Source organism: Apium graveolens, chromosome 5, assembly GCF_009905375.1.
Source record: "Apium graveolens cultivar Ventura chromosome 5, ASM990537v1, whole genome shotgun sequence".
NCBI classification, from domain to species: Eukaryota; Viridiplantae; Streptophyta; class Magnoliopsida; order Apiales; family Apiaceae; genus Apium; species Apium graveolens.
In genome coordinates this window covers 247,976,241-247,992,365 of record NC_133651.1, presented here as the reverse complement: position 1 = coordinate 247,992,365, position 16,125 = coordinate 247,976,241, and the positions used below count along the sequence as shown (strand labels likewise).

The window sequence follows — 16,125 nt, the reverse complement described above, 5'->3', positions numbered from 1 at the left end:
TCACACAACATCAGATAGACAAGATGAACCGGACCAAGCTTCCGATTCGCAAGAGGTTAGGAGACGTTCCGCAGTTTTCTATAAGCACTGATGCCGCCATAGCTGAGGTAGGAACTACCAATAGGCTAGGCTTTCAACTTTTGATGTATCAGATTATGTATATTTATGAATTGTAATAATGGCAAAGAAATGTAAATTTATTCAAAAACCTGTTTAAGGTGTATTGGCATATAATTGTGGAATAAAACGACTTGTGATTATTTTTGGATATTCATCTCTGAGACTATAACTTGTGGTGTGTGTGTTTATTGTGGGGTCAAAGTACAGAGTAGTTGATTATTTATTAAGATTGGGTATTGTTAAGGGAAATGGAACTCGTGACGACCCGGATCCCCGACCCCGGATCTGGGGGTGTTACACATCATCTCTGCATCGACTACCGGGATGTATCCTCCCACTGATGTCATCCTCATCTGAACCCCGGTACGGAGCTCGATCCCATCGATCTCTCTACGGGCTATGGATGGGGAAGCAGCTCTGAAGTCTCCGGGGTATCCTATTCGGGAAGCTCTCTCAGCTGTCAGTGCCTGGCGTAACTCAGCAATGCGGGCAAACGCCGCCGTGATCTCAGCGTTAATCTGACTCACTACCCAGTCGTGTACGGCTACATGCATGGTCGCCGGTGGTGGTAGAGGTGAGTCTGGGTCGCTAGAGGATATGTTCTGGACCTCATGGAACTGTGCGCATATCGTCTCCTCATTATCGTCATCAGTATAGGACATAGGGCTCTGGATCCCTGGGGGGGGTGTAGGAGAGCGAATAGCCTGGTGTGGGTACATCTCTACATCTCTCCATACTACGCCATTAGCTACGGGGACAGGAAGCTCAGTCTCCTCCTCTAGGACATCCTCAGTAGGGTCATCATGTGAATCATCAATGGGTGGGCTCTCTGGCTCGGGAATAGGGTTATGCTCAGGAATCATCAAATCATCAACAGGATCAACCTCCCTCCTAGGCTCCATTGGTACCTAACACAATAGGCAAGGTGTTACTAACTTAGAGTTGGAATTCCCTTGAGGGTAAAACAGTCAAGACTACCCGTGTAGCCCGACGAAGAACTCGACTTGAGCTCTAATTGATTGTTTTATTATTCTTAGGTCTACATATTTTATATCCTATCGTTTCCAAGATTTGATAACCTAAGGCTCTGATACCATTTCTGTGGCGCCCCAAAACCCGGGGTCAGGAGTCTCGGAAGCCACGCTATTTAATCTCACACAACTCACACTACAATATGTAAATACTCACGCTTCACGACCCCACACTTAACACACACACTACAGGTTATTGTCTTGGAAACGAACCATCATTACTAGAGAAATTTTATTACAACCCAAATGTAATTAGTCTTACCGGTGGTGACCTTTAAGTAAGGTTAATCCGTCGGCCGAATATACGCTTCTTATTTCTTATTTTACATAAACCATACTTATAAATAAGCCGAACTATAAACAACTGAAAACTAATCCAGCTTATTCCGACTATCTGAGGTACTGCACCAAATAATCTACGGAACAGCTGGCCATTTCCTACCCGTTTCCTGGCTGTGGTTCTCATGGCAGGCATCTTGATTCACTATTGTGTTGTGTCAATTTAAGAAAGCAAGTATGAGCTAAGATGCTCAGCATAATAATGTACAGTATGAAAATGACTGTATAATAATATTATATATTGTATATATGTTTTATTTAAAAGTAGATTTCTCGGTGTCCCACACCTTCTTATGAGAATAATTCTTTTAAGGGGTTTTTTTATAACCTGCGAATACCTTAATAGTAATCCCAGCACCTAGGCTTGGGTTATGGTATTGCATATCAATTCCAATTGGAAGATTTTGGACATCTCACAGGAGCCACCGCATACGATGATCAGTCGTCCTACGGAAAGTAACCTTCTTTACTAGTAAAAGGACTAATACCGTCATCTCTCGGGTATCACCCTGGCCGCATTCGGGCTACGTGTCCCATTTTCGGGTATACACATACTTCACAAGTTCCTGAGTACACTAAGTACTTTCGCCTACGGTACCTTTGGTAGCCCATCCAGCACACATAGTACCAGAGTCTACCCCTCCATTGTCCTTCAACAGCATCCTATCAATCTCGGGAACTTGAACCGCATCGAAGTTCCCCAAGCGTTTTGCTTGTTGATAGAGATAGTTTATCTTTTTAGAATATAAGTGTATATATATGTATATACGTACTTCCGAGAATTTTGGAGGAAGTACTAGGGATGTGAGTTGACCGTTGTCAACAGATAATTAATAAGGGGAAAGTTTCTTCTTGAAACTATATTCAATATAATAATAGGTCGGGATAATATTCACCGACGATCTGAAATTATTCGAATGATACTTCTAAATCAGAAGGTATATCAGGATCTATGATCTTTAAATCAATAACAATTCTTAAATAAATAATCATTAATTAAATAGTAGTCTATAAATGATTAAATGATAATTGATATTCATCATACCTCGAATGAGTTATTCTTTTTAAAAGATTTATTTAAATAGTATTCCTCAACTAGTTTGTGTTTACATTATTAATAATCTATAATGATTAATCGGGTTTGAAATAAATAACGTTGGAGTATACTACTCCTATAATAAAGGAATACGTATATAATATTTAATATCCGAATCAATAAAATATAGTTGAGGGACTATGCTCATTGGGAAATCGTTTTAAAAGTTTGAGGTGTTTTAGTGTTTCGTAAGTGGACGATGAGTCCCTTTAAAACGTACTATTATGGACTTATATCCGTCCTATAATACCTCCGGAGCGATTTCCGGGTTTTATCTTAAATCCTGACCGACCCTCGGTCTTCTATCATACATTACGCTTAAAGCGAAATAACATTTCACGATATATACTTATCGTACAACATCGCTATATCATGCGAAAATTCAAAACTACGTATCATGGCAAACATAGTATTTATGCGATGATAGTAAAACAATATTTTCACAACACAACAGTAAAATGGAGTTGGGTTTGTAAACTTGCCTGGGTATCTCGAGGTGGAGGATGCTCTAGGTTCCGCTCGGAAATCTATAACCATAAACACATTTCATTTCGTTAGGTTCCGCCCTAATTCACGGTAATTCGCACTCATGCGCTACTCATTATACACCCTCTCAACTCATACTACCCTTAACATTTCTTTTAAGTCATAAACACTTTATGGTCACTTCATTTTCCTAAGTATCTTGAGTTCATTCTCATTATCGTTGTCGGCTCCGCTTAAGGATTCTTACGGTTTCTACTCGCGCGGTCTCGGCTCCGACATTTTTATAAAATTGATAAATCATTATTTTCATTTGAAATGTTTATGACAGTTAGGAAACTCCACATTTTACTCTCTGTAAAAATTTCATGATTTAAGAATACTTTTAAGTCTATCCTTTATATTTTCAAAGTTCGTGATTTGTAGCAGTTTTTGTCGCGTAAAACACTTTTACTAATACGATCATAACTTTTGATCCGTAAATCGGAATTAAGTGATTCAAGCGTCTAAATGATCCTTATAACATTTTCTATCTTAAACAAAGGTTATTTCTCAAGAATATTCAGTTTAAAACTTCGAGACTTTCTGCAGAAACTTAAAGTTACGGTTTGTTGGTTTTAACGAAGTTACGTTTACGATCGGGGTTTCGTTTATGCCTTAACTATCAACACAACCACCAACAATCATCAGATCATCATCAACAAACAAAATCCTCTCAAGAACATCATGTTATTGAGGCAACAACAACCAACCTTAAATCTACTTAACTTAATCATCAAGATTTCATAAATAACAATTAGTATGCTAGGTTTACTAATTCCCACTAAATGGATCTTAAACATGAACCTTAAATAAATTTAGGCCAAAGATTTTTACCTTTCTTGAAAGCTTGAGATGTGTTCTTGAGGATGGTGGAGGCTTGGAAATGCTTGGTATGATTTTTGGAACCTAAAACCACCATTAAAAATCAAGAACCAAAGAGAGGTTACTATTCACACTATTCACTAGTGAACTTCTTGAATTTATTCCACCCATCAAACCTTGATAAAAAGAGATGAAAGATTTTTCTTACCTTAGTTTAGTTGCTAGGAGACTTGGGAAATAATTGTAGGATTTTACAAGAACTAGAGCTTGAAGTTTTGAATTGCAATTTCTCTTATTTCTTCAAAATAGCCGAATGGGGCTTGGTGATGGGGGGGGGTATTTATAGCCCTTGGTTGCTTCTCTTGGAAGAATTTTTAGGTTGCTTCTTGGAAGGTGAGTTGATATCTTGTAACTTGATTTTTATTCTTCCTAGTATAGCATTCTAGGTTTATTCCTTGTCTCCAAATCCATGGACAAATCTTTGTAGCTTGCTAGCTTACAAGCTAAACTACAAGGTTAGCTCCTTAGCACACTATTTGCTAGCTAGCTTGGTCATCCTAGGGTTAGCTTACTATTTGATGAAGTAAACATGGTTACTTCCTTACCATGGTTTAGTTAGTGCGTTACGTTTAATTAATCGTTTACGCGTTCGCTCGGTTACTTAAACGTTCTCCGCAATACTTATTCGTAATTGGTTCGCAATGTAATTCTTTTCGTTTCTATCCCTTATATTTTTATTTATCCTAATTGAATATAAATCCGTAGGATTTTAATCTCGTACTTACATTGTGATTCCCGTAATCCTTGATAAGTCGTAATTACAGTTGTTTTTCAGAGTTCGTTTCTTTCGAAAACTAATAGCGTTGACATACACTCATTTGGTACGTATAGTCGTAATATATATTCTGAAACTCATTTTCTTATGCACTATATAGTGTGGGCTCAAAAGTTTTCCCGTCTGACAGGGTTACTATTCATTAAACGTTTTACAGGGTCTCAAAAATTCGAGTTATTACAAGATGGTCCGAGCCTTTCATAATCAAATTATGTTTCCGCATGGAGCTGTGGAGATTTTTTGAGAATGATCCAGGCCAAGCATTCAAAGTAAATGATCAGAGGTTGAAGCATTATAATGGGGATACGGGAAACCATGAGGTGGTTAGTGCCATTTTATTGTCTACTTGATCTCAAAATTCTATGTCAAGCTAATGATGTAAACCAAGCACTTCTTGGGAGGCAACCCAAGTTTGTTGTACATTAGTAGGTAGAGGAAGCAGAAAGAAAGGAGAAAAAAATATAAAAAAATCAGAAAAACAAAAAAATTCACTGCCAACTACAGTAGCACGACGCGCCCGCGCTGAGGAGCGGGGCGGTCACGCTGCATTTCCAAAAACTGGGTGCGGCCGCGCTGACCTGGCGCGCGGCCGTGCTGAATTGACAAAAGTACGGCGCGCCTGTGCCAAGGTAGCGCATGACCGCGCTGGGTCCTGAGTGCGGAAAAAAAGATAGCAGAATAAATAGGAAAATCGGGATTTTATTCCAAAATCAATTCAAACCCGATTTTTACTCTCGCACATCGCATATTTCCCTCTCCAAATCAATTTTCATAATTAATTTTCACTCCTTTTCCATAACTAATTCTCTCCCAATCTCCTATATATATACACTTATACACAAACTTCTCCATCACTTCACAAATTCTCAAACACACAAATCTCTCCTACAAACTTCTTTTCTCTCAAACTTATTCAATATCAATGGCACCAAAAAGACAACGAACCCAAGTTAGCAGTAGCACCACTGATTATTCAAGTGCAGGTGGTGTGAGGCTAAGGTTTTCAACTCCTGATGCTGAGGCGGAGTATGTGAGGCTGTTATCGAAGCCTATAGCCAAGGAGCATGGTTTTATGCCATCGGGAAAAGATGGTAAGTTGTTGGAGATGATCTTGGAGATGGGTTGGGTTGCTTTTTTCGAGGCACCCGTTGTTGTGCCCATGAGTGTGGCGCGTGAGTTTTATGCTAATGCTAAGGCGGAGACGAACGGTTTCACCGTGGTGAGGGGGATGACTGTGGACAATAGTGCTGAGGCGATTCGTAGGGTGATTGAATAACCCGAGAGGAGGGAGGAGCAGGAGAACTGGAATGAAAAGACTCCGGAGGAGTTTGACTTGGATTTGATTGTTGCTACTCTGTGTGTGCCTGGGACTCATTGGAGGTTCAAGAAAGGAACGAATGAGTATGCCACGTTTCCTATTTCGTGCATGAACAGGTTTGCACGTGCATGGAATATTTTTATTTGTGCTAACATCATGCCATCTTTTCACGTGCATGAGATTACTGTGGAACATGCTCGTTTGTTGTGGGGGATTCTTAAGGGAGACTATGTGGATCTTGGGATGGTTTTTCATCAGGGTATTTTTAGGTTCTTGCGAGGGAGTACTCCGGGTTCGATACCCTATGCGTCCATTGTGACGAAGTTATGTGTGGCGGTAGGTGTTCGTTGGCCCGCACATGAGCAACTACAACTTCCTAGTGCTCCTATCGACAATTCTACACTGTTGAGTATGCAAGATTGGTATGGTGGGAAGCTCAATCCTAAGGGGCTTGGATATTCGTATGATCATCTGCCAGGTGGAAGGCTAGCTGATTAGGTGTATGCTGATGGTTCTTCGCAAGCTCGTCGAGCAGCATGGAGAGCTCAATTGGGAGAGGAGGTCGGTCCTTCGGGATTGCAGCAGCAGCAGCAGGAAGCAGCACAAGGCAGTGCTGGTTTGAGTTCGACGCAGTATATGCATTTAGCTAGGAGGATGGATGCGATGCATGACATTTATAGCAGGTTTGCACATGACCTCACCTAGGCGTTGGGGACTGCATTCAGAACCACAAGAGTTGACATCCAGTGGCCAGTATTCGGTGAGGACTCTATGTATCCACCTTCAGACACTCCTGAAACTCCACCCCTTGAGGGTGATGACCTGGTTTCTGATTAGGTATGCCTGATTCCTTACTATTACCTTCACTGATGACAATGCATATTTTAAGTTTGGGGGTAGTAGTTAAGGATTATATGTGTTTGTGTGAGTCGCATATAGATTGCATATTCATGCTAGTTAGTTCATATAGTTGCATATTTACCATGTAGTTTTTTTATAGTTTTTATGATAGTTGTTGCATATAGTTTCATGCATTTGCATAATAACATGATTCCTTAGATGATTTTTCTGATTAATTTGTGATATTAATGCTAGTGTAGTGATGTCGTGTTTAGTGAAGTTAAGTCATATCGAGTTGATTTGCATGGTAGAGACATCGTATTTCACTAAGTCTTATAGGGTGCTTGAGTGCTAGATCATGATCAAGGTTAATTTGTTTGTCGAAGTTTAATCGCTTGTTTATATTTAGAATTTAGGGTATTCTCTTAATGATAAAATAACTTGGATATTTAAAAATTGGAGAAAATTGGATTTCATTGCTAGTTGTTGTGGCTAGGTGTCAAATGGTTAGTAGTCGGCTCATTTTATATGAGTAGTCTAGGGTTGAACGAGATGGAGCGAAACGCACTCGTTTAGAAATTTATGAAAAAAAAGAGGAAAAAAGAAAAAATATATGTGTTTATGCATAATTGATCACGAGTGGGCTCTTTAATACTCGAGTTATTACGTTCTTAGGGGAATTTATGCCTAGTGACCTAAGGCTTTTTATAGTCTGGGTCCACTAACCTAACACTCGCTACATGGGTATTATGTAAGTCTTTTGTGGACCTTACTCATTGCATGATCAAATAAGCATATTTGTGTTGTTTTTGTGTTATGAATAAAAGCATGAATCCATATTAAAACTCCGATATAAGAATTGAAGTGTTATAAGTCATTTTGAGTCTAGCTTTTTATTTTATTTATAACCTTATGATTGCTTTGATGAGTAGTGAGTCATGATTATTGATCTAGTTGCGATAGTATATCTTTAAGCATTTGTACACACGCACATTTCTAGCTTGTAGGTTGATTTATAGGGCTTGATTGATCTTTGTGCGGATAACTACATTTGGTGATGTTACTTGTTGATTGGTTTAGTTATGCTATGGGGATCGTTGCATTCATATAGTTTGCATTCATGCATTTTTATTTCTTGTTCTTTGAGTGTAATAACCCCACTTTTTGGAAAATTTTGAGACCCTGATGAATAGTAACTTTTGCTAATATTGTTGATTAATAAAAAATTGTCAGACCACCCTATGTAGGGGTTCTTTAATGGATATTTTGAGATCATATTAGCACTCCATAATGTATATGAGGATATGTAAAGATCGTCAGAATTTGAATTCGGACACTTTGATTTATTCCCGAAAATCCACCAGATACCGACAGAATTAAGTATAAGGTAACATGATGAAAAAGATTTCAATTCAAAGATTATAAGGGAGGATCATTTAAGGAAGATAAAATCTTAAGAAAGGTTTAGGGAAGCCCAAGTAATAAGATGTCGGATATGATCCTTCAAACGATTAATGAGAACGAGAGTTAAGCGAGCCGTAAAACAGATAAGCGACCATTAGCCAAACAATTAAGCACTAATCAAGTAATTAGCACAAGATGAGGTCATCAAGCCATAGGGAATGGACATGTGGCAAGTTGATGACATAAGGAAGGTGATGTAAGCATGGTTAATGAATATTTGTGCAAGATTGATTTGTGGCCAAGAATTTGAACCATGATTAATACTAAAGTTAACAAGTAACCAAGCTAAACACCACACAAATCACCAAGACAAATCAAAGAAGCATTCTCCTTCATTCTTCTTCTCTTGCTCACGGTTTTTCTTCAAAAAAAGCAAGGAGAAATTTCCAAAGTTCATCATCCAAGCAAGCATAAATTCCTAGGTTGGTTTGGTTGGATTCCATAATTATAAACTTAGTTATACCATGAATCTAAGCTCTTGATTTTAAGGATTTCATGGGTAATCAATTCTTTAATTTTTTGAGTGAATAGTGATTTCAAAACTTTAACTTTTTATTCTTAAATTCTTTTGCAAGATCAAGGTATTAGAATGTTAGATCAAGGCTCCCTAGCAACTTATTACACTCCAAGGAAGGTATAATCTCTAGAAACCTAACCTTGAATTTAAGTTTTTTATGAGTTTATGGATGTATTAGTGTTATATACTAAGATCCATCTATGTGTAGTAAGATCCATGTACGTTTAGTTAGTTTTGATGGTTTAAAAGGTGGTTGTTGATAGATCTATGTTAGTACTTGTAATGAGTTATTATTTTGAAAGGTTTTGACTTGAATTGTTATTTTTGGTAAGATCTTGTGTTTTTAATATTGGTTGATGATTTGGTGAGGATTGGTGATTGTTTGGATTAGTAAAATTTGGAAAACTCGTAAACATAGCCGTCGTAGCGCCCATTTTCTTTTAGACTTCTTGTGCATGACTTTCGGAGCAGATAACTCACTGACCAAACTATAAATTTTCCATGTTTAACTAGATCATGTGGTAAGATTCGTTTTGGTATGTGGTTCGCTTAGATCCGATTTACGATTTAGGAGAAATGATCGTTTTAAATTACGGCATTTCACGAACGAACCCTTACCCCTCTCTTGACTTTGAGACCTTGTTTAAGGCCCTTAAAAGACTAATTGGAGTACAAAAAAATTATGTAAGGTGGATTAGGAAGTTGGTAAAGTACTCGAAAAAGAATCTCCTTAAAACATTTAATGGTAAATTTTATAAGAATGATGGAGCTGAGGGTACTCGAGCGACTATTGTTAAGCGCAGAAGCGAACATTGGGGTCTAAGTAGATAAAGTCTAATTTCTTAAGCAGCCGTGGTTTAAATCCGGATTATATGTTGTTTATAGGTTACTGGACTCACACCAGACCTATTACCACCCCCAGTCGCCCAGACAAGTTTTCTACCCGTTATATTTTTGTTGTGATGTAAATATATTGATGCATTATCTTGAGATAAGTGCATGGTTGTTATTAGCAAGTCTTGCGATATATTGGAGCATGATTATATGATATATATATATACATGCCTGTTTCGTAATCTTGATATTTCATTATCGATTCAATTGTTATAACTGCATAATACCTATGCTAGATATAGACATTATTTGCGTATACCCTTAGTATAGGGGACCCAAAGTTGAACATTTTCTTAAAACCGGGAGGCGATGTTCCCGAGTATATTATATTTATAATTTTCAAAACTACTAATTGAATAATATTTATTTGATAGTTTTAAATTATAAGTGAATATTAGTTTAAATATTCATTTGAGGACTTATGACTCCGTTTATTTTATTAAATAATATTCTTTATTTTTTTAAAGAATAATGTTTCGTTATTCACCAAGTATTCGAGAAATGATTGATATCGTCAATCGTTCTTACCTTTAATATTTTCATAAAGTTATTTTCAAAACTTTTACTTTATCTGCTTTGATAAAAGCTATTCGTTATTGGAAAATTATTTATAGTATAATATTCAAATATTCTTTAATTATCTTGGAATTGATTTATTCTATCATCCTTATTCCAAACGCTTTCAAAAATATTTTCGAGTCTTCAAAATGATTTTAAAGGCTAGAGCGGATCCCAAAACCCATTTCAAAATTTAAGATCTTCCTTGCAAAGGGGATTTAAATACTCGCTTAAAATTCTGAGGGATCCGGCTCTATGGTGTATTCGCAACGAAGTTGCTGATTTAATAAAAGAGCTTTTGATTAATTGCCCAACATTCGGGAAGTAAGTCCATCTAAATGAGTCGGCATAAGCGACAGGCCGGGGTACAGTCTATCAAAGTGTAAGTGGCTGGGTGGCAGTCCATCAATGCGTAAGAGGCTGGGTGGCGGTCTAGCACAAGGTCCAAATACGGCCAGGGTGATGACCGGTGGGGGGTTCATCCATCTACTAGTAGAAAAGATTACTTAATTGGTATCTTTGTCTGATCAGGAAGATATCGGGTTTATGCCAAAGTTTTCTTCTTTCCAAATTCATTGGATATTACAACTCTATTTATACTTTTCATAACAGAGGCTTTCAAGGAGTGTATAAGAGATATATATATATATAGGTATATATATATATATAGGGAATTAATGAAGTATCTCATAACTTCATTTCTTTTAAATAATATTTCAAAGATTGATTCTATTCAAGTCTTATCTTGTAATCTCATCTATATGATAAACTTTTGACAATTATTATACCTTGAACGGTGGTAGTTCAAGTAGTATTCAGAAAATATATAAGTATATGGGAGTATCTTGTGACTTCATCTTTTCAACTTATATCTAGTAAAGGATTATCTTATGCATGACAAATATTTTCAGAAAAACGTTGAGATAAGGTTTGATATATGAGATCACCTCGCAACAATTTTTTTATACAATTATATACTGGAACTCTGTGTATATTATGCATGGAAGAGGATTTCAAAGATTTTGAAGAGTATATATATATACAGAATAATTTACGACTTCGTCGCGGTAAGATATCAAACTTAGTTCATTTTTGCTTGACCAAGACTTTCATGAGTACTATGAGAATGCTCATATATTGTTAATTATTATACATGCTATTTTGGTGGGCTTATTGCTCACCCTTGCTTTATTATTTCATCACACAACAATAGCTAGATAAGATGAACAAGACCAAGCTCCCAATTAGCGAGCAGATAGGAAATGTTCCGCAGTTTCCTGTAGGCGTTGATGCCGCTATAGCTGAGGTAGGAACTACCAATAGGCCACACTTTCAACGTTTGATGTACCAGACTTATGTATATCTATGAATTGTAATAATGGCAACGAATATGTAAATTTATTTAGAAACCCTTTTGAGGTGTAAGGACTTATATTTGTGGAATAAAATGACTTGTATTATTTTTTTGGTATTCATCTCTGAGACTATAACTTATGATGTGTGTGTGAGTATATTATGGGGTCGCAGTACGCAGTAGTTGGTTGTTTAATTAGGATTAAGTGTTAATAATGGAAATGGGACTCGTGACAACCCAGATTCCCGACCCCAGATTTGGGGGTGTTACAGAAATGGTATCAGAGCGAAGAGTTATAAACCTCAGAGATGATGCGTCATTAAAATGATAAGTTCACTAAGAGAATAAGAACTTTTTCCAAGTTCATAGTCGGACTGCCTAACCTAGTACTGATAGTTAAAACCCTTATGAGAACCTTAACAAATATCATGATAGTAACATGGTTCGTTATCGTATAGGGTAGCAGGGCACCGAACCCTGAGATTCAGGAGCATCAACATGATGATGTTTTACTACTTGATGGAAATCAGATTGTAGATCCGATAGAGTACCCTAATGAGGTACCAGATGTTGTTTATGTTGAGAACGTAGAGATTGGGGATGCTATCCCGGCAGAGATTGTTGTTGAGGAGGATCCCGTGGAGGATCCTTACGAGAATGAAGAGATTACCGTTGAGGGATTGATGACTGTAGTTAGGGTGACTAACAGAGCTAGGATGGCCGAAAGGGCAGCACTAGAGGATGGAGAGTTACCTAGGATATAACGGATTGTGAGGGAAGATGGAGTGGGGCGTTCCATGACACCAGTTATATCAGACCATCTCTTGTAGACATCCATAAGGTTCCACCAGTTCCTGTTCCCTCCCTTGCACAGAGCCCATCTCCTATTAAGGAGATGCCTCTTTTATCTCCAGCACCACTAACACCTGGTATTGTTCTCGGTTATCCAATTGAATCACCCAGGTCTGCAACACCTGTACCCCATGGACTGCTAGATGCAGTCGTTCAGGCTTCTCTTATCGCTGATTATCATATGACCTTGGGTGGCTGATAAGTGGCATTTTATACCACTTAGTACGTCTTAAAATGGCTTAAATTGGTGTCTTGAAATCAAGTATTTTGTGTATTTGATGCATTTTTCTAGTGTTTATGCATTTCAGGGTATTAGTTGCATTTCGGGGGAGGAATCATCAAGAATAAGCCTTGGCATGTGTTCACCATTGCGAGAGGAAAGGAATGGGCAGATTACGGCGAAGAAACGGAGCAAACCTGGATTTTTTCCAGTAGAGGCCTGCGCGCCCGCGCAGCAATGCTGAGCGGCCGCGCAGCAACCTGCGCGCCCGTGCAGCTATGCTGAGCGGCCGCGCAGGGTCGGGGAAAAAGATAAATTATTTTAGACTTATACTTCTGTTTAGCTTCCAACTTCTATGTAATCTGAGTTTTATGGGACTATTATATAGGTAGATTTGAGACGTTTTCACAGAGAGTATTAAGGGGATTATGTTTTAGATTGTGTTTTACGCAAGAAGCGAAGGAGATAAGGAAGAAGACCGATTTAGCACACCGCAACGAAGAGGAAGCATATTTTCTTGTGATTCTTGTTTCGTTGTAACGTTGGATGCTAGTTTTCTTGCTTTGACTTATTTACTCTTGACGTACTCTGTTTTAATATAATTAGTTTAGTTATTATTTTCTTGTGTTTGTTTGTCATGATTTCATATGAACCCATGATGGCGATAAGTTCTATTATGGGCTAATCGTGATCATGGGGTTGCAACGGATTTATTATGGAATTCTTTAGTTAATTGTTTAATACTTTAGTGTGTGATGATTGCATGATATCTAGTATTGGTTGTGCGTATTCGTCTTATGTGCATCACGAACATATAAGATAGGGTGTTAATCTCTTGTGAAGCGACGGTGGATCTTGAGATTTAGAACTTGCCATTCTAGCATAGGTTCATGTATGTTGAGCATGATTAGTGGGTAACTCTAACAGTTTTATTTGCCCTATGTAATCAAAAGGAATAACTTGAGCTTAAATCGTTGTGTTGTCAATTTCTGTAGATATATAGGAACTCAACATAATTGATGACTATTCAACTTCTATCTTAATTGTGGATGCTTGGTAGAATGGTATTAGTACAATGAAAGTTGGCTTTTATCAGTTTCGTGTTATTCGATTAATATCATCACTGTCACATGCTAAAGGTAATAACAATGGCTATAGAAGGAAGTAATAATGAAGTTGTGATCTCATGAGTGTTTTATTATTGATAAATTGAAGTGTTAGTTAAGTAGTTAATTAAGTAGTTAATTATAGTTAATATTTAATCAACAATTTTAAGTGTTATTATCTTAACATTGAGAAGTAATCATACATTGGTGAGTGAGTTTAATTAGACAATAATTTAGTCTGAGTCTCTGAGGGAACGAACTAAAAAATATTCTATATTACTTGCGAACGCGTATACTTGCGTGAATATTAGCGCGTGTTTTCGCCCTAACAAGTTTTTGGCGCCGCTGCCGGGGACTCGGCGTATTTGTTTAGTTTATGTACTTACCATCATTGGTCATTAGGACTCAGTGATTAGGACGTAGTAGTTACTTACTCTTTTTGGTTGTGTTTCAGGTACTTTAGCAAGCGTTTATGCAAACTCGTTCTCGTGCTCGCAAGAGGACTTTAGATACAGCGGAGGAGACAGACGAAGTTCTTGATATTCCGGAGAAGTTAGATTTTGAGGATTCGGATTCAGGAACTGAGCCGAAAGAACCAGTAAACATGGGAGATCGTATTGTTCAAGCTGATCCAGCTCTTATGGATTTTTCTCGGCCTAAAATTGATGACATTCAGTCAAGCATCCTTCATCCGGCTATTCAAGCTAACACCTTTGAAATCAAGCCGGGCACTATTCAGATGGTGCAGAATTCTGTTTCTTTTGGAGGAGCGGCAACTGAAGACCCCAACATGCACATAAGGAATTTTGTCGAGATCTGCAGCACTTTTAAGTATAATGGCGTGACTGCTGAGGCTATCAAGTTGAGGCTTTTCCCATTCTCACTGAGGGATAAGGCTAAAGACTGGTTACATTCTGAACCAGCTGGGTCCATCACTACGTGGCAAGATCTTGCGCAAAAGTTTCTGGTGAAGTTTTATCCAATGGCAAAGACTGCTGCTATGAGGAGTGCTCTTACTCAGTTTGCGCAGCAACCTACAGAATCTATGTGCGAGGCTTGGGAACGCTACAAGGAAATGTTGAGAAAATGTCCACCTCATGGAATGCCGGATTGGATGGTGATCACTGGTTTCTATAATGGTTTGGGGGCCCAATCTCGGCCCATGCTCGATGCAGCAGCTGGAGGAGCCTTATGGGCTAAAAGCTATACTGAGGTGTATAATCTTATAGAGACGATGACTGCAAATGAGCATCAAAACCCAACTCAGAGGATGACGTCAGGCAAGGTAGCAGGTATTCTGGAAGTTGATGCAGCCACCGCTATTGCAGCCCAGCTCCAAGCGCTATCAATGAAGGTTGATTCTCTGGCTACGTATGGAGTTAATCAAATAGCTATGGTTTGTGAGCTTTGTGCAGGTTCTCATGCTACGGATCAGTGTTCTCTTGTCAACGAATCTGTTTAGTATGTGAATAATTATCAGCGACAACAGCAGCCTGTGCCAGCGACCTATCATCCTAATAACAGAAATCATCCAAATTTCAGCTGGGGGAATAATCAGAATGCTATTCAGCCACCATATCAGCAAGGAGTGAGTAAACAGTTTAACCCTTCCTGGATTCCAGCAACCACAGCAGTATGCTACAAGGCAATCATATCCTCAACAGGGAAGTACAGCTGCACCCACTAGTGCTGATTTTGAGGAACTTAAGCTGTTGTGCAAGAGTCAGGCGGTTTCTATCAAGACCTTGGAAAATCAAATCGGTCAATTAGCCAATGCAGTGCTCAATCGTCAACCTTGCACTCTTCCCAGTGACACGGAAGTACCAGGCAGGAAGGAAGCTAAAGAGCAAGTCAAGGCTGTAACACCCCCAGATCCGGGGTCGGGGATCCGGGTCGTCACGGTCTTTCTTTCCACAATATCACTTCACTTAATTAATAATAATAACCTTATGCTGTGACCCTACACTAACACACACCACAACCCGTTATAGTCTCAGAGATGAAATTTAAATAAGTACAAGTCTTTGAATCCACAATTTAAAAGTTATTACAACCCAAAATGATTTCTTGATAAATTTACAATTAATTACCATTATCTGCCACAAGTTATAATTATACATAATTGATTCTCAAAAGTAGATGGTCTGATCTACAATAGATCTACCTCTGCAGCTATAGCAGCTACAACATCAACAGGAAGACGCGGGACGCTTCCCACGCGCTTGCGCTGGGTC

At 38.3% G+C, this 16,125-nt stretch overlaps 1 non-coding gene across 1 annotated transcript; it reads right to left on the bottom strand.

The window, feature by feature from the left end:
• Window positions 1-14,888: 14,888 nt before the first annotated feature.
• LOC141662921 (small nucleolar RNA R71) lies at window positions 14,889-14,995 on the bottom strand. The gene has a single exon (XR_012551022.1). It is a non-coding gene; the product is annotated as a small nucleolar RNA R71 (small nucleolar RNA).
• Between the last annotated feature and the right edge of the window lie 1,130 nt (window positions 14,996-16,125).